General features: G+C 44.5%; 1 pseudogene; it reads right to left on the bottom strand.

Annotated features, from left to right (window-relative positions):
- Positions 1-10,599: 10,599 nt before the first annotated feature.
- LOC127233527 (putative uncharacterized protein MSANTD5) lies at positions 10,600-13,021 on the bottom strand (annotated as a pseudogene).
- Between the last annotated feature and the right edge of the window lie 5,824 nt (positions 13,022-18,845).

Below are 18,845 nucleotides of genomic sequence, written 5' to 3'. Positions count from 1 at the left end.
TCTGCCAGGGAACAAGGGATTTTTAGAGAGAAAGAAGAGACAGAATCTGTGTATGTGTATTTGTGTGTGTTGTATATTTGAGAGAAAAAAGGAGAATGAGAGATTGAGTTTATCTCTTGTTGGTTCCAAGAGTCACGTGGACAAAAGATGGTCATGTGGGGGGGGGGTCTTAGAAATATGATAATTACCTGCTTACCGGAGCTTCTGACTTGCTCTGGGTCGTGGATTTTGCCTTCCTGGTCTTCAAGGTCATTTTATAAACCTTTGCCCTTTGACCTGGGAAGCAATGAATTTGACCTTTTTCTGTGTGCAAAGGATGCAGAATTTGGGGTGGGCGAGTATGAGGGGGAGACCAGCACGTGTGAAATAATTTACTCTGATGGTAATGAAACCTCCCACCAGGCTGCATGAGGTGATACAACTGTAATCCTAACACTAGGAGAGTGATCCAGCAAGATGATCGATTGAGAGTTGGAGGCTAGCCTGGGCTACATAGAGATTTAACTAAAAAACCCTCCACCCCCCAGCTAGCCATGTTGAAAGCTTCTAACAAATCCATCATTCCCAGTGTGTCTCATTGGTCTTTCTTTCCAAATAAACTCCTTTCGAAAAACCAAAAACTGAAACAACCCCAAAACACCAAAACAACCTCTCCCTGGAACTCATCTTAAATCCTCTCTTTCTGCCTCACCCTCCCTGTGGAGTGGGTGGGGAATGGGATGGGAGGTGGTGGGGGGTGGGGAGGGGAAATGGGATGGGAGGGGGTGGGGGGAATGGGAGGGAGAGGTAACTGGGATTGATATGTAAAATAAGAAAAAAAAAATCCTCTCCTCTCCCCAATCCAAAACTGAACCCTCCAAGAAGCCTCCCCGCAGGGACAGAAGGCTAGGCTAGATGGGGGAGTTCCTTGCTGCGCTGTGCTAGGCCCCGCCCCGCCCCCCCGCCCCCCGCCCCCCCCCCCCCCCCCCCCCCCCTCCCCCCGGCTAACGCACTAGTCATTCCAGCTCCTCCTCTGGCAGGCGCTTTTTCATTTGATCCTGGCGTTTGCTCAGCATTTGTCTCAGTGTTCAGTGGCGCTGTCTGTCTGACTCATTAAATGCTGTGGCCTGCAGTGGGGATGATGGTGCGTCCTCACTTCCTTTCGAAGGTGAAAAAAAAAAGTCTTGCTCTTGGTTTCACTGGCAGCAGTAAAGGGACGCGGGAGCAGGGCCGGCCCAGTTAGCTGCGGATCTGGAAACACGAAAGTATTCAGACTGTCTCAGCTCTCAGTGGATAAGGACAATGCCTGCGTTCAAGGGGCTGTCCTCTGAGGATGAACAGTCTGGAAACGGGAAGGACGCCTCTTCAGTGGGTTATCTGCTATTTAAAAATCGCATTGTTGGGGCCCGGGATGGAGTTCAGTCTGTAGAGTACTTGTCTGGTTAGTCTACAGAGGAAGTTCAAGTTTGGACAATTTGGCGATATTTTTTTTTTTTGTCTCAAAAATAAAAAAGGAAGGAGCCAGTTGTGGTGTGCTTGCCTTAAATTCCAGCACTAGGGAGGCAGAAGTGGATGGATCTCTGTGAGTTTAAGGACAGCCTGGTCTACATAGTTACTCCAAGGACAGCCTGATCTACATATCAAGAGTTTATCATACACACATGAAATAATAAAAATAGGAAGGGGGGGGGAGCCAGGTAGTAGGGTGCACACCTTTACTCCCAGCAGCTGGGAGGAAGAGGTAGGAAGATCTCAGTGAGATCAGTAGGCCAGCCTGGTCTACAAAGAGAGTTCCAGGACAGCAAGAGAAACCCTGTCTTGGAAAAACATAATAATAATAGAAATAATAACAATAATAGGGCTGGGGATATAACTGAATGTTAGAAAGCATGTGTGAGGCCTTAGATTCCATCCCCAGGACCACCACCTCCACAAATAAATAAATAAAATTACTTTTGTCTACTATGTCTGTAGGATCTGTGAGACTCTGAACTTGACCCTGTAAGAAATATTAAATGAGTCTATCAAATTCAATAAAATTTGTGTTTAAGATAAATTCAAATCTTAATCTTCCCCACCTTGTAAGACATTTATGTAAAAGAAAAAAAATTGAGACAGTTTTTCTGTGTAGCCTTAGCTGTCCTGGAACTCAGTCTGTAGACCAGGCTGGCCTCGAACTCACAGAGATCTGCCTGCCTCTGCCTCCCGAGTGGTGGGATTAAAGGTGTGCACCACTGCCTCCGGGGTTATGTAAGTGTTCTAGTAACAACCCCCTAGCACTGTTCCCCATCACACACACAAATACCAAATTGTTTATACAAAGGTTTCCTGTTGCATTCTAGAGAGTTGATAGCCTGGAGCTGTGACCTTTCCCTTAGAGCAGTGACCCTTTTCCCTTCCCTTCTTCATTTCCTGTGACCAATTTTTTTAATAAGACTGTGCGGTCAGGCCCTAGCCAATGGGGAAGGAGTCAACCACTAGAATGAAAACTTCTGCCTCTGTGTGTTCACTCTTCCTAGCGTACTCTTAGACTGGAACCGTGGTCTCTCTCTCCTTGTGAGTCTGGAATTCAATAATCGTAGTACCACAAACCAAACAAACAAACAAATGAAATCACTTTTGTGCTGACCAGCTTTTGTTATCAGAGTGATACAACCTAGTGCCACCAGGAAAAAGAGGGCTTCAACTGAAGAATCACTCAATCAGATTGGCCTTTGACCCTGTCTATAAAAGATTCTCTTGATGGATTATGGCTCTGGGAGACCCCAGCCAGCTTGGGCAGCACTGCTCCTAAGCTTGTGGTTCTGGGCTATACAAAAAAGCTAATGGAACAAGCTAGAAGCAGCAAGCTAGTAAAAAGTGTTTGTCCATCTAACAAGACAAAACAAAGGCTCTCTACGTAGCCTTTGCTGTCTTGGAACTCTGTGTGTAGAGCAGGCTGGCTCACGAACACAGGGATCCTTGGGTTCTTGACCTGACTTCCCTCAGTGATGAACTGTATCATAGAAGTGTAAAATGTAATAAACTCTTTGCTCCCCAATTGCCTTTGGTCATGGTGTTTATAACAGGAGCCTTCTCTAACAGATAGGCAAACCAAGCTCTGACCTTGTCAATGACATTTTCAAAGACAAATCAAGAGGTGACAATAGGAAACTACAATTATGTCTGAGCGCCCTTTTGTGATTTTTGACTCTGGATATCACCCCCAATACCCTGACTTTCAGGGCCAAAGGCCATGGGTCAAAGTTTCTCCCTGTTTCTCTAGACTCTGTGGGCTTGTCCTGTTTGCCTGTTCCTTGCTCCTCTCCTGCTTGAAACCCACTTTTCCTCCCGTTCAAGGAACATTAAGTCAGAGAACCGCCAGAGAGGAGGAGAAGTCCAAACAATCACAGATGGCAGCCTCGGAAATTTAATTTAAAATCATTCTTTATTATCCAAAATATTAAAATTAAAGCTATAATGCCCAAAGGAAAACACAGATTAAAACCCCCAATGTTGCACAGCCTCTTCCTCAGGGGGTCTCCCAAACATTGAGCGAGAATGCTTTCAGAAAGGAAGCAGGGCGCTCGAGCAAAGAGCCAGCTGTAGATCATTGAGCCAAACGCTCAGTGACTGACCCAATCAGCTTCCCTTCAAGCCAAACACCAACTGTTTCATATGCAATTAATGATTGCCCTGGTAAATTAAAGTGCATCAAGTCGTCACAGGCATCCTTGAATGACAAGGCACACAACAGTCACAGGTATCTCATCCCTGGCATCTATATAATGATATTACTAGGCTAATCTGGGCTTGGAGATTTAATTCTGAAAAACACCATGCACTAAATATTTATATTCATAAAGGGATGGAAAAAAATGTTTGCATGCTACCTCTTGGTTCCCCATGTATCTGGACTAGGCCTCGGGCTCACTTGCTGGGCCTGTGGTACAGGGTAAAAAGCATCAGTTGATGTCATTAGAATCCTACTGTTTCTGGACCCCAGCTTCACTCTTCAAAAAGGGCTTATTGCTGGATTGGGTATTTGGAGGTACCAGAAGGAAAGCAAAGTCTCTCTCTTCCCTGATGATGCTAAAGCAGAAAAGGAAGCCCCTTCATAACTCAGGGCTAAGAAAGGGGCAGCAGGATTGATGAACATGTCTGTTCCTCACTCTTTGGTGCAGAAAATCAGAGTCCAGAGGGGGAAAGCAAAGACCGCTCCAGCCATCATTTACAGATCTTGAATTATCAGAGAAATCGTAGACATCTGATTTGGGATGTCACTGTGTTTGAACTGTAAAACTGAATAAGGCCTTTCTGAGTAAGCTAGTGTGGATGGGAAGGAAATGTGTTTGTGGTCTTTTGGATTTGTCTCTGTTTCCTCTCCTGAAGCTTGAGTCTGAGCTATGGCCCTTCGGAGCACCCCAGCATATAAGGCATGGACGCTAAAGGGCTTGGCTGAGCCTCCACATCAGGGGGTTGCCAGCATCATTTATGTCCATCCGGACATTGATTTCCTCCCCCTACTGGCATTTCAAAACCAAATTGTTCAGTCCAGTGCCCTCTGCCATTTCTCTCTCCCCAGTATAAAGGCAGATGACGGAGCCTGTCTGGACCCTGTGCACACCATGACTTACTGGAAGTTTTCAGTTCCAGGGTTCAGTATATTATAATCAAGATGGGATCAACCAGTGGAAATTACATTGGCTGCAATCTGGAAAGATTAACCAGCCTTAAGGGTTTCGTGGCTCTGCATTACACTTTTCAATTTTCCTACAATTAAGCTAACAACAAATATTATTGGCAAATAAACTGCCAGATCACTAACTGAAGCCCTTCAACAGGAAGGGAGAATGGCTTTGCAAGTGTGGCCATTGCCTGCTCTCAAGATCCAACCTAAGGCTAGGGCGGAGCACCGCTGTTGGAGTGTTTGCCTAGCGTGCATGGAGCCCTTCAGTTCAACTCCAGCACCAGATAAACTGTGCATGGATGTGTACACCTGTCATCCCATACCCAGGAGGCAAAGGCAGGAGAATCAGAAGTCCACAGTCATCCCCACCTACTAAGTCTGAGGCTAGCCTGGGTTATATGAGACCCTGCCTCAAAAATAAACAAAAAAGTAGTCTTGCTACCAAACAGACAAATAACACAACATCCAGCATATTGAATTCTAGCATATTGGACAGTGGCTTCTAGGGTGCAGAGGGAAGGGGAATAATTGTTGGTCTTATTCCTAAAAACATTTAAAAGACAGGACAGCTTGACTCTTGCCCTCCTACTCCCTGTGAGAAAAATTCTTGGTTTGCATTGATTTCTCAGCTTCTACTGGAGAAAATTCAGGATACTGTATTCATCATGAAGAACAACTATGTCAACACACTCATTAATTGGGAGTCACAAATCCTACAGTGGACATGGTGGTACATGGTAGCACACAGAAGATGAGACATGAGTATTGCCATGAGTTCAAGGACAACCTGGGCTACTTCTCGAGGTCTTGTTTCAGAGACAGAAGGAGAGAGAAAGAAGAAAGTGAGACCTGGAGATAATATAATTGACTGGAATTGGAGCATGGATTTTTGAATCTGTAATTTTTATCATAAAATGACCAAAGTGTTAAGAGTCTAAACAGTGTCTGTCTATGGAAGAGACTAAAGTTGTGCTGTTTTGCTTCTGGTCCTGGAATTGAATTCAGGGCCTCACACATGGTAGACAAGAACTCTAAAACTAAGCTTCTTATATTTTATTGGAGGGTTTTGGGTTTTTTGTTTTGTTTTGGTTTTGTTTTGACAGTACCTCACACTGTAGCTCAGGTTATCCTAAAACTCACTGTGTAGCTCAGGTTACCTCAAAGTTATGGCAATCAATCATCCTGCTTTATTCCCCCAAATTTGAGGTGGTAGGCATGAACCACCACACCAGACTTGACAGAGACCCTCTGTGTATGATGCTCAGGTTGAGCCTTAATTCAGGATGCTCTTGCCTCAGGGTAGGGAGGATTATCCATCTACACCCCCCCCCCAATTCAGCTCAAGTCATGCTCTCTTTGACTTTACACTTAAGCTTCATCAAAATCAACAGCAGGTTGCCTGAGAATTAATCAGCTAGTAAAGAGCTTGCTGAACAAGTCTGAGGACCAACTTCAGACTCCCAGTCCCCACACAAAAGCCTATGATCTTGATGCACACGTGCATAAGAACCTCCCCACCACATCCCAATGCAATAAGTTAAAATATAAGACAAACTAAAAACAAACAAAAATTAACAAGAGCCAGGTGTGCTATCACACCTGTGACCCGGGCTCTTGGCAGGCTGAGGCGGGAGGATCACTACCAAAATCAAGGCCGCTGTGGGACATGCAGCGAGTGACTTTCAGGCCAAGCGAATGAGTCTAGCCCTTCAGTTACAACCCCTGAAGGAATGAAGTAGGATCGGTACTCCTTAGGAGCTCACTGTGAGAGAGAAGCCAGCGGTTTGGTGGGGGGAATAGCCTGGGCAGGCTCTGAAGCAGTGAGGCAGGTCATACCTGGGCTCAGAGAGGAATTCTTTCTCCTCTGACTGTGGGTTTTCCTATCCTTTCTTCAGCCCCCTTCTCCCATCTTCTCTCCCAACAGCAGCTCCCCTCACTGTCTGCCTCCTTACATGGGATAATCTACTGCCTTCTCTTTCATCTTAATAAAAGTTTGTCTCCAGCATGGTGGTACATGTCTTTAATCCCAGCAGCCAGAAGGCAGAGGCAGGTGGATCTCTGTTGAGTCTGAAGCCAGCCTGGTCAACATATCGAGGACTACACAAGGAAAACCAATAAATAAATAAATAAACAGGAGGGAAGAGATTCTGAGATAGGATTCCTTCAGATGTTGCCCAGCTGGGTTGCCCATCCTTTCTTTTGGAAGGTCAGGATATTGTCAAGGTGTCTCGTTCCTATACCTGCCTTCTTAGAATATTGGAAACTAATCATTCTCCCCCATCCCTTGACCCTTTGAGCAAGTTGCTAGCAGTATTCCTTGATGGCACCCCTAAATCCTGCCCAGATCTTCAAAATACAATTCATTTATATTTGTTTGAGACAAGGTCTCATGTAGCCTAGGCTGGCCTCAAACTCACTATACAGCTAAGAATGCAGTTGGACACCTGACTCTCCTGCCATCACCTCCAGAGCACTGGAATTACAAGCATGAATCATCATGACCACTCCCAGTTTATACATCCCTAAGGATCAAATCCAGGGCCTCATGCTTGCTAGCAAGCAGCCTACCCACTGAGCTACATTCCCAGCCTAGGCTCTTAATCTGCAAATGGACCAAGTCTGCACATGCCTGCACTCTGAGGGATGTAGGCCCCACTGTTGCCAGAAAGCCCCATTAGTGTGCATTTTTATGTTGTTGTTCCTCTAGAGCAGTGGTTCTCAGCCATCCTGATGCCGTGACCCTCTAATGCACTTCCTCTTGTGACCAACCATAAAATTGTTTTCTTTGCTACTTCATATCTATAATTTTGCTACTCTTTTTCTGTTTTCTTTTTTCTTTCTTTCTTTCTTTCTTTTTTTTTTTTTTTTTGGTTTTTTTTTTTTTTTTTTGTTTGTTTGTTTTTTGTTTTTTGTTTTTTGGAGACAGAGTTTCTCTGTGTATCCCTAGCTGTCCTGGAACTAGCTCTTTAGATCAGGCTGGCCTTGAACTCACAGAGATCTGTCTGCCTCTGCCTCCCGGAGTACTGGGATTTAAGGCATGCACCACCACCAGGTGGCTGTAATTTTCCTACTCTTAGGAATTATATAAATATTTTTGGAGACAGAGGTTTGACAAAGATGTATCAACCCACAGGTTGAAAACCAACTGTTGTTTTAGAAAACGAAAGACTCCTTGAAAGAACAGTTTGTTTGCTTTCTTTTGTTGCTGTTGATGTTTTGGTTGTTGTTGAGATCTGGTTTGTCTGTGTAGACCAGGCTGGCCTTGAACTCAGAGATCTGCCTGCCCCTGCCTCCTGAGTGCTGGAATTAAATGTGTGTCCCATTATGGCCTGGCTTGGACAGTTTCTTTCTTACCCATTTGCAGAATGGGTAAGATAGAAACAAAATGAGTGTTGAATACTAATAGAACCAATCCTAGCCTTGATCACACTACCTTCTCAAATAGCACTTTGGGGAGGCAGAGGGGATTAAAAAAAAAAAAGCTTCCAATGATATAAATGTCTGAGAAATGATAGCAGCCAGATAAAGGGAGTCATGACCATGGAGGAGTGGTCGTGCTGAGGTCTGACATAGTCCAGATAAATGGAAAACAACCAGCATGCACAGAGCTAAGTCTGCAGACTCAAGTGTGATGAATACGGTTTGTCAAACAGTCTAACAAATTGAGGCACAGAAATCCAGAGAAAGATAGCTTTGTCAGCACAAGCAGCTGAATGCTGGTTAATCTCTCAAGCCAGGAAAAGCATAGCAAATAAAGTTATGAATGTGTCTATAACTATACACACCACACTATTGTTATAACAGAGGTGAGCACTTTTTTGTTTATTCAACTAAGGTTTCTGCTTTGGATACTATTGTTAATAAGTAAGAGGCACTATCACTGCAGTTAAGCTCTGGGGTTAGGCTAATTGTAATGTCTGGTTCCACATGACTGCAGGGAGCATGGACACATGGCTTAGGCACAGGTAAAGAGATTACTGTACAAGCACGGGGCCTGAGTTCGGATCCCCAGCACCCATCTACGAAGCCAGCTATGGTGGTGTGGCACTTCCAGTCCCAGCACTGGGGAGGCAGACACAAGAGGCTTGCTGACCTGGCAGTCAGCCTCCCCAAATCTGTGAGCTCCAGGCCAATCACTGAGAGACTGTGTCTCAGAAAACTGTAGCCCTGCAGAAATCCCCAAGGCAAGGAACTTACTGATGCTTCCTATCAAACATCACATTGAAAGGTATGGGACTGAGTTATCTTTTTCTATTTGTTTGCTTAAAAAAAAAAAAAAAACAAAAAACCTGGATTGTTCATAATAGCCAGAACCTGGAAACAACCTAGATGCCTCTCAACTGAAGAATGGATAATGTGGTACATTTATACAATGGAGTACTACTCAGCAGAAAAAAAACAATAAAATCTTTAAATTTTCAGACAAATGGATGGAACTAGAGAGTACCACCCTGAATGAGGTAACCCAGACCCAGAGAGACAAATATAATATTACTTACTTATAAGTAGATATTAGACCTAAAGAAAAGGATAACCACCCTACAGTCCACAACCCCAGAGAACCTAGGTGACAAAGAGGACCCTAAGAGAGCCAGACATGGATCTGTCTAGGAAGGGGGAAAAGACAAGATCTCCTGAGTAAACTGGAAGAAGGGGGGGCAGGGGGAATAGTGGGATGGGAGAGGAGAGAAGGAAAGGGGAGTGGGGAAAATGTATAACTCAATAAAATAAAATTTAAAAAGTAGGCTGGAGAGATGGCTCAGAGGCTAAGAGCACTGGCTGCTCTTCCAGAGGTCCTGAGTTCACTTCCTAGCAACCATATAGTGGCTTACAACCATCTGTAATGAGATTTGGTGCCTGTTTTAAGGAGCTTTCCTGCCAGCCTGGTCCCACAGCCTCGTCAGCCCCAAATAACACACAGAAACACTGTATTAGATATAATGCTGTTGGCCTGTTACTAACATTCCTTATTGGCTAGCTCTGTCTTAAATATTAACCCATTTCTATTAGTCTAAGTGTTTCCACATGGTCTTATCTTACCGGAAAGAGGATCTGGACTTCTTCTCTCAAGTCTCTACATCTTGAATCGCCTGTACTACATCTCCCAGAATCCTCCTTGTCTCCTAGTCCTGCCTATCTTGCCTTCCTATTGGCCAACAGTGCTTTATTCATTAACCAATAAGAGAAACATTTACAGAATGACATCTCCTACCAGGTGCCCTCTTTGGTCATTCAGGAACACATGTGGGCAGAATATTGTCTACATAATAAATAAGTAAATCTTTGGGGCTATCGAGATGGCTCAGCAGTTAAGAGCCATCCTTCAGTGGCTGCTCATTCCAGAGAACCTGGGGTTCAATTCCTAGCACCCACATGGCGGCTCACAACTGTCTCTAACTCCAGTTTCAGGGGTTTTGACACTCTCACACCAGTATACAAGTAGGCAAAACACAAATGAATATAAAATAGAAATAAACTATATTTTTAAATATTAATTTTTCAAATTTATATATGTAAATAATGAGTTATGATTCTCTTCACCTCCAGTTACCCTTTCTTATTCTCCATCCCCACTCCCCCACTCCTGCTGACACCCTTCCCAACTAGTTCCCACTCCTTTCTCTTTTTGTGCGGGTCTTAAGCAGGTAGCCACAGATGCCAAGGCCATCAAATAAGCTGTTTTTCAGCTTTTTGAGACAGAATCTCATTTTAGTCCAGGGTGGCCTTCAAAAGCAATCCTCCTGCTACAGGCTGAGATTACAGGTACCAGGCAGGGGCCACCACACCTAGCTTTTTTTGTTTGTTTGTTTGTTTTTTGTTTTGTTTGACTTTATACACCTTTATTTGATTTCACATTTTTCTTCTCTTATTCGGTAGAGAAAAATGCATACACCCACAACACTGCATGATTCCAGTGTTTTTAGAGAAAACACAAGAATCTCCACTTGTCTTCACTGAGGGCCTGGGTTGTCATTCGAAGCTGACTGCAGCTGATGAAAGGTTGCTTCCCTAGGGGAAAAGGCAGGAAATATGTGTGGAGCTGTCAACAGGATACCTAGGGTTCCAAGGACCCCATCTGGGAACCAGTGAATGCTTTCTGAATATCTTTGGTGATGGGTTCCCTTGAGGCTCTCCAGGAGGTACAGAGACGCCATAACCCCAAGGCTGGTACACAGGAGATGGCAATTGAGGGTACACTGACATCAGGGGTTTACCATCTCAATCATAGAGAGGTTCTGGGAGGTGGCTTCCCTGGAGTCTGTGGCCCAGGATTCTGTACAGGACCTCCACATGAGGGGAAAATACTGTTTCGATTCCAGGTCTCTCAGTACACAGAGTCCTCGGCAGATTCTGCAGACTCATAAGCAGGTCGAAACAGCTTTGCCAGGTCTTCAGGCCCCGCTGATGGAGTTGCTGGTCTTTTTGTGGATCTTTCTGGCTGGGTGACCCACTTCCTGTTCAACTACTTCCTATTCCAGAAGGAAGATCCTGATATTAGGATTAGTCCAACAGCTATGGGAAGGACCTGAGAGCCTTCATCTTTTCTGCTGCCACTCTGGTCCATCCAGGCTTCTCAGGCATTTTTCAAACGTTTGAATTGGGTTTCTTTTCTCTAATGGAAAGCTTGGTCATTAAGTCAGACCAGGGAAAGCCTCCAGTGACTATTGTAGGCGCCCCATTTCCCCTTCTGAGCTCCCTTGTGGTCCACAGATTCAGGGAACCAGGGTTGTCTAGGTTCTGGTGTGTGCGACAGAGTCTGGAGTGTGAAGTGAGAGCCCTGTTCACTCCCAGGCCTGTAGGAAGTCTTGCGTGTTTGCTTTTTGAGAAGTATCTGCACTGTGGATTAAAAACTGAGCTTGAAGATGGGTGGTGGTGGTGGTGCAGCACGTCTTTAATCCCAGCACTCGGGAGGCAGAAGCGGGTGGATCTCTGTGAGTTCGAGGCTAGCCTTGTCTACAGAGTGAGTTTTAGGACAACCAGGGCTTACACAGAGAAATGCTGTATATATATATATATATATATATATATATATATATTAGAGAGAGAGAGAGAGAGAGAGAACAAAGAAAGAAAGTAAGAAAGTTAGCTGAACTTGAACTCACTATTGTGTCTCAGCGTACTAAGTGCTGGGATACAAATCGGCCCAGTCAGGTCTACGGCTGACTCAGCTCCAATTTATCATTGACTGCAACCCTCAGGTAAGCTGGCTTTGAATTCCTGACATAGATGAGATAAATGTTTATTATTGTTTTAAGCACTTGTTGGGCGTGGGTGCGTGTGCGTGTGTATGTGTGTGTGATGCCTTTTTGTTTGTTTGTTTGTGTCCTGCCTCTGCCACGCCTTTTAAATTCCTCTGCACTCAAGTCTTTTTTCAAACCAAAGAATATTTTCCTGAGGAGTTCCCACTCAACTTCACCTCTAGTCACTGTGCTAGTTTCCTTGCCTTTCGGGCACAGATTTTGTAAGACGAGACTGGACATTCTCCATTTCCTTCCCTCCCTCTCCAGGGCACTCCTCCAGGCCTGTGGATGGGGTTCTCTTTTCTGTCTTCCTCTGCAGCTTCCTCCTCCTCAGCTCGTCCTGAGCAAGCACCTTCTCCTGCTGGTTCTTCTTACCATTTGTGTGATTTCTCCTTTTCAGTTGCCACCAATGTGTGAGACCCCTGCCTGCTGCAGAGAACCTTTCTCTTGTTTCAGTTCCAAGCCGCCATGGCCCTCCCCACCGTCCAAGTCCTCCTGGAAGCCTCACAGGCACCTTGAAGCAATATGTCCAGAAAAGAACAGATTATCCCCCCACCTGCTCCGTCTCAGAAAGTGGCACCCCTCATTCATCCTGTTTCCTGAGCCCGATACCTACAAGTCGCCTTTGACACATCCCTTTGACATCGCCCGTGACATATGTGATCAATCACCCAGTCTCCCTGATTCTTTCTCTGAAATGTCTCTGGAATCTATCTACTCCTTTTGGTTCTCACGGCCTCCCTCCTTCAGGCTGCCCCCATCTCTCCCAGGAAGATTTTTGCAAACTCATAATCCTTTCCCCAGCCTCCAGCTGTGCTCCCTTCTAATCTATTCTCCACCCTGGGCTCTGAGTGATTTCCCGAAAATACAAATCTGACCATGCTACAGCCCTGCTTAACATTTTTTCGGTACTTTCCCACAGCCCCCAGGATAAAAGTATGGATGTCTGAACTTGGCCTGTGAGCTAGGGTGGGAGGCAAGGAATTTATAGTCCACGAAGTGTGTGCACAGACCCCAAGTAGAAAGGATGTTAGCTAGTTCACCTGAGCAGCTTGCTCCAGCTGAGAGCTCCACTGCTGTCCTCTGCAGTCTGGGCCAGGACCACCCCCGCCCATTCTTCTCGAAAAGTCATACTGGCCTTGATTTGGTTGCACGACATCACATGTACAGTTACTTTTGTCTGTATTAATCTTTCTGTGGCCTATCTTTATGTCACCTTCTGAATCATACAGAGTGGCTCTGCAGGGGCCTGGCTCTTCTAAGACAAGGGTGGCTTTGTGATCTGTGAACGGGAGCACCCATTGAAGGAACCTCTCTGGATCACACTCCAATGGTAATAATGTCTTCTTTTGAGTACGGACAGATGAAATCAGCATTTTTGTTTCGCCTTTTCTTCTTTCTGAGACAGGGTTTCTCTGTCTGGGTAGCCTTGGCACTCTGTAGACCAGGCTGGCCTCAAACTCAGAGATCCACCTGCTTCTGCCTCCCAAATGCTGGAATTAAAATCGTGTGCCATTGACATTCACTTTTATGTATTTATAAGAATTGGGAAGGGAAGGGAAAATGTCTTCTTTTTAGCTCTCAACTAAATCACTATCATTCCTGCCAAATCAAATACAAAACAAAACAAAAGTTCCCCAACTTCTGACCTCCTGACCCAAGAATCAAGAAAGGCTATCATGGAATCCTTGGGTGTTTGTTTTAGTACTGGAGATTTAATTTAGGATCTTATGCATGCTGTCTATATCCCCTCTTACTACATTGGCTGGTCTGGCTTTGAACCTGTCAACATCCTGATTCAGCCTGCACCACTCTGCCTAGCTAGATGGTGTTAGTAGTTAATTTCTGTTTCCAATCTGCTTTGACCTTAGATCAGCTGTCCCTGTAAAAGAGAGGGGCATATTTTAGGGAGAAGAAAGGAAAGAGAATTTTAGAGTTTGAAAGGCAAGTTGGGCATGGAGGAGTACACTGGAGAGCCAGAGGCCAGCAAGAGGCCTTGGGCACCTAAATGCCTAGTAGCGATCTTACATGTGGCCTCAGGTTAGGCTCTTTCGGGGCTTGTAGAAACTGCCATTGCCCACAGAAGTATTCAATCAAAATATCTGGAGGCCAAAATCGGGCATCAGTTAAAAAAAAAAAAAAATCTGTGGTTTAGTTCTCTTGTTATTATTAAGTATATTTATGTATTTACTTTCTTATACACTTAAAAAAAGAAAAGTCAGAGGAGACCTTACATGAATCTGTTCTCTTCTTCTACCATGTATGTCCTAGGGATCAAACTCAGGTTGTCAGGTTTGGTAATAAGTACTTTAATCTGATGAGCCATCCTGGCTGGCCATTTTATTCTTTTTTCTAAGACTGTATCTCATACTACAGCCCAGGCTGTCCTGAAACTCAGTATGCAACAAAACCCTGTCTCAAACAAAAACAAAACCAATCAAGCAAACAAAAGCAACAGCAAATCCAGAGCCATACTGACCATATCTCTACCACCCTGTGGACATTAAATTCAGGAACTACCTCACTGCAAAGGGCACAGCTGTAACAGCACCACTGACTTCAATGCTGCACAACAACAGTCCACACTGGCCCTCAGCTTGCAGGACCCCCCCCCCCAGTCTTCCGAGCGCTTGGATTACATGTGGGAGGCATCACTCCGGATTAGGCATTGGTATTTTTGATAAACGTCCTCGATTAGTTTTACGTATAATCAGGGTCAGAAACTCAATTGCCATAGGAATTGGGGATGAGAAGAAAAGAGCACAGACATATTGTGAAGTATTTCTGACTCTGCTGCTATGTGTTAAAGACCACGAAGAAGCTACTGGGGTGGAGGATAGAAGAGCAGATTAATGTATGTAAAGAAGAGTTGCTGGTTGGGGATTGTCTACATGAGGCAAAGCCTAGGCTCTGGCAAAAGAGTAGAGAGTGGGTTATTGCCAAGTGTTGTAGAATAGAATGGTGGACACAGAAAGTTCCAGATGCCAACTGTGTGGTTGGCAGACACCAGAGCCCCTGCATGAAGGATTTGGAGGCCATTATGCATGACACTCAGGTGGGGGCATAATGAATGACTCATGTCTGTAATCCCAGCACATGGGAGGCTGAGACAGGAGGGCTGCCCGAGTTCCAGGCCAGCTTGGGCTGCATAGAAATACCCAATACAACAACAATAAAGAGATGGGGAGATGGTTCAGTGGGTAAAGCACTTGCTCTGAAATTATGAGGATCTGAGTTCAAACCCCTGAACTTACATTAAAAAGTAATAAAAGAAAATAGAGGCTGGTCTGCATGGTAATGTTACCTGTAATGTAATTCTAATGTTTGGTAAGCCGAAACAGGGAATTCCTAGGATAAGCTGGGTAGTAAAAACCATTGAGCTCCAGGTTCAGCAAGAGACCGTGCCTCAGCAGATAAGTAATGAAGGAAGATTTCACCCAATGTTGCTTTCTGGACATTTACACACTTGTGTTCCCCCCTCCATGATTGTATACACATTGTATTGTGGTGATATATTGTTTATGATCTAATAAAGCTTGCCTGGAGATCAGACTGCAAAGCTAGCCACAGCCATAGAAGCTGGACAATGGTGGCACACACCTTTAATCCCAGGACTCAGGAGACAGAGGTCTCTCTGAGTTCAAGACCACCCTTGGCTACATGAGAGTGAATCAGTCTAAAAGAGAAACAGAACTCACGCCATTAATCCCAGCACTAGACAGAATATAAAGAGCTCAGTGCCGCCTCAGGAGCAGCTGAGATTTGGTGGGGGAGCAGTGAAGTCTGGAGATGCAGTCTGAGGTTCAGTGGATCGCCCCTTCGGTCTGAGCATTGGTAGAGGTGAGAGCTCTTTGGTGACTTGGCTGCTTTGCTTCTCTGATCTTCAGCTTGAACCCCAATATCTGTTTCTGGATTTTTATTATTTGTGAGACACCATATGTATATGTAAAAAGGGGGAGGGCAGTTTTGAAGAGACAGCTCCGCTAGTAAAATGCTTGCTGTGCGGACTTGAGGACCTGGACTTCAGCCCTAGCCCACATGAAAAAGTCAGGCCTGGTGTGCATGCCGATATTCCCAGTGCTGGGGAAGTGGGTACTAAGAGATCCTTGGGGGTTGCCTATTCCAAGCCAGTGAGAGCTCCTGTGTCACAAATGCCTGAGGATTCACGATAGATAATTAATCCCTTGTCATCTCACACATATATGCACACATACAATCACCAAAATGAACACATACAAAAACAAAACTACAAAAGGGCTGAGGATGTAGCTCCACTGGTAGAGCGCTTGCCTAGCAACCCCCAGCACCACATGAAAAGGGTATAGTGACAAATATCTGTGATCTCAATACTTGGTAGGTAGAAGTTCAAGGTCATTGTTGGGTACATAGCAAGTTAGAGATTAACTTGAGCTACATGAGGTCCTGTGTCACAAGAAAAAAAAAATAAGTTTAGAGATACACTGCCCACATCACTACCCTATGAAGTGACCTGTGACAATAAATTCAGAAACTGCCTTATTGCAAAAGACATGATCATAATAACACCATTCATATTTGTGCCAGAAAAATGATGGCATCCCCAAGCCAGTATAATTTAACCTTGGTCACTTTCTCTGAATGAGAGTGACAGTTTTAAGAAGGTGATGCCATGCCTTTCTACAGAGGAAAACAGATGTGTGTGGGAGAAAGCTTGGCTTACAGGAAGTTGTTTTGTTCCTGATTACTGTTTTGTAGATTTAATCCTATGCTGTTGTCTGTAGAGCCTTTCTTGTGTGATCCACTCCTTTCCCATTAGACACATGCTCTCTGGCCCCTCTTCTCTGTGTACTTCCCCATTCCCTCACGATCCAGAGACTGACTTCATTCTGCAGTTTCCCTGGCCATTGCATGAATACACCTACATTGCACACTGCTTCCTGTGCCCTATATCACTGCCTACTCCAATCATTAATACTTATCTAAAGCTGAGTTCCTACCCTCAATGAAGGCTTGTGCCTGTAATCTCAGCATTTGGGAAGCTGGACACAAAGGATCGCTTTGAGTTTGAGGTCTGCCTGGATTTTATAGCAAGTTCCCTGTTAGTCTGGGCTACAGAGTGAAATCCTGTCTCAAGAATGAAACTGCTGTTTCTGTATACCAGGGATCTCCTTTTACCTCAGGTGAGGGCATCTAATTCTAGGTCAATTGGAACAGCTTGTATCAGCTCAAAGATCCCACTCTGCTGGTTGTCATCTAAAAGTCCTTGTTTCTGTTCCAACTCCTAGCATCCAAGACGGCCTTCAGCCTTGACAGTCTGATCCTCAATAACCCTTTCTTTCCATGGAGTGGTTAGGTGGCTTTACTTCATCCTTCATTACAAAAGCCATGGGCTACATGAGAGTCTGCCTAAAAACAACAACAACAACAATAATAATAAGTAAACACTTTGAAAGAGGATGGGAGCCAGGTGGCAGTGGTGGAACATGCCTTTAATCCCAGCACTTGGGAGACAGAGGCAGGCGGATCTCAGAGTTGGAGACCAGCCTGGTCTATAGAGTGAATTCCAGGACAGCCAAGGCTGTTTGTTACACAGAGAAACCCTGTCTCCAAAAAACCAAACCAAAAAAACAAACAAATAAAAAGAAAGAAAGAAAAGAAAAAGAAAGAGGACCAAAAATGTTTAGCTAATTAAAACATTCATCAGTAAAGGATGAACTAGAAATAAATCTCTTGTTGTTTTCTCCAGCTGGAGGAAGTGAATTTAGGGATGGACACTTACTAAGAATTAGTCTCCTAGGCTCTCTTACCCTAATCCAAAGAATTTGCCTAAACTGGTTGGATGTGAGGGGCAACTTCAAGGCAAATCTCTAGCCTGGGCTTTTTGTTTTAACACCTGTGATTATGGCATTTATGAGGTGAGATCGGATGGTTTCCAGTTTTGTCAGGATGGGGTTAAGTAGCAAGAATCTACCTCAAAAAGAAAGAAAGTTTTAATCCCAAAGGTGTTAGTGAAAAGACCACAACCCAAACCCAAAATCAGCATGGACAAATTAATTAAAACAAGCTTTTTTATTCCTGTACATGGGCTGCCTCTCCCTAAAGCGAGGTTCAAGAGGTTAGCATTGGACTTGGGAAAGATAAGGTTTTTATTGCTCAGGAGTAGGGAACTTCCAAATGGGGGGATTTGCTAGGCAAATAGGTAGGGTTACAGAAGCAGAACATAACAATATAGTCATAACAACAGGTGGTTATAATAACCTTTTGAAACAAACAAGATGGTTCTAGCAACTCTTTGAAACAAAGACATGTCTGCCATTTCCTGGAACAGGCAGTGAATTAAACCTAGTTTTAATGAATGAACCTAGTTCACCTTTACCATAAAATGGCTTTTAAGCCTAAAATGGGGGCAGGCTCATTCATCAAAAGGTTCTTAATTTGAATTTCTCAATTTAACCAGTAGAGGTGGTTTTGGTTTTGTTTGCTTTTGAGACAATGCCATGTAGATTAGGCTCTCAGACTCCTCATCCTCCTGCCTCTGCCTCTGGGGTGCTGGGATTAAAACCCCTCCAAACTCAGGTGTAAGTAACCAATTTTAATGAAGATGAGCCTTTCTGTGGCCAGCCCCTGACAGTTTCCTTTGGGTCCATGTGCACGACAGTGCTTTAGCAAGGGGAGCCTCTCAATTAAACCTCTTGTTTTTACCAACCCTTACCTCTGGCTGACAGGGAAAGCTCTCAGCATGTGTCACAATGCCTGTATTAGAAATTATTAATGTAATATTGCCAGTGCCTGGCATAAAATCTAATAAAATGATGTTGGCAGCAACTGCTGCTGACAGTACTTCTCTCTCTCGGTAACGTATCTCTGTGTAGTTCTGGCTATCCTGGAACTCACACTGTAGACCTGATTGGCCTCAAATTCAGAGATCTGTTTGCCTCTGGCTACTGAATGCTGGGATTAAAGGCATGTGCCACCAC

Source organism: Phodopus roborovskii, unplaced genomic scaffold (genome assembly GCF_943737965.1).
Source record: "Phodopus roborovskii unplaced genomic scaffold, PHOROB, whole genome shotgun sequence".
In the NCBI taxonomy this organism is placed as follows: domain Eukaryota; kingdom Metazoa; phylum Chordata; class Mammalia; order Rodentia; family Cricetidae; genus Phodopus; species Phodopus roborovskii.
Note: the sequence above shows the minus strand (reverse complement) of the source record. Positions and strands in the feature narration are given on the sequence as shown.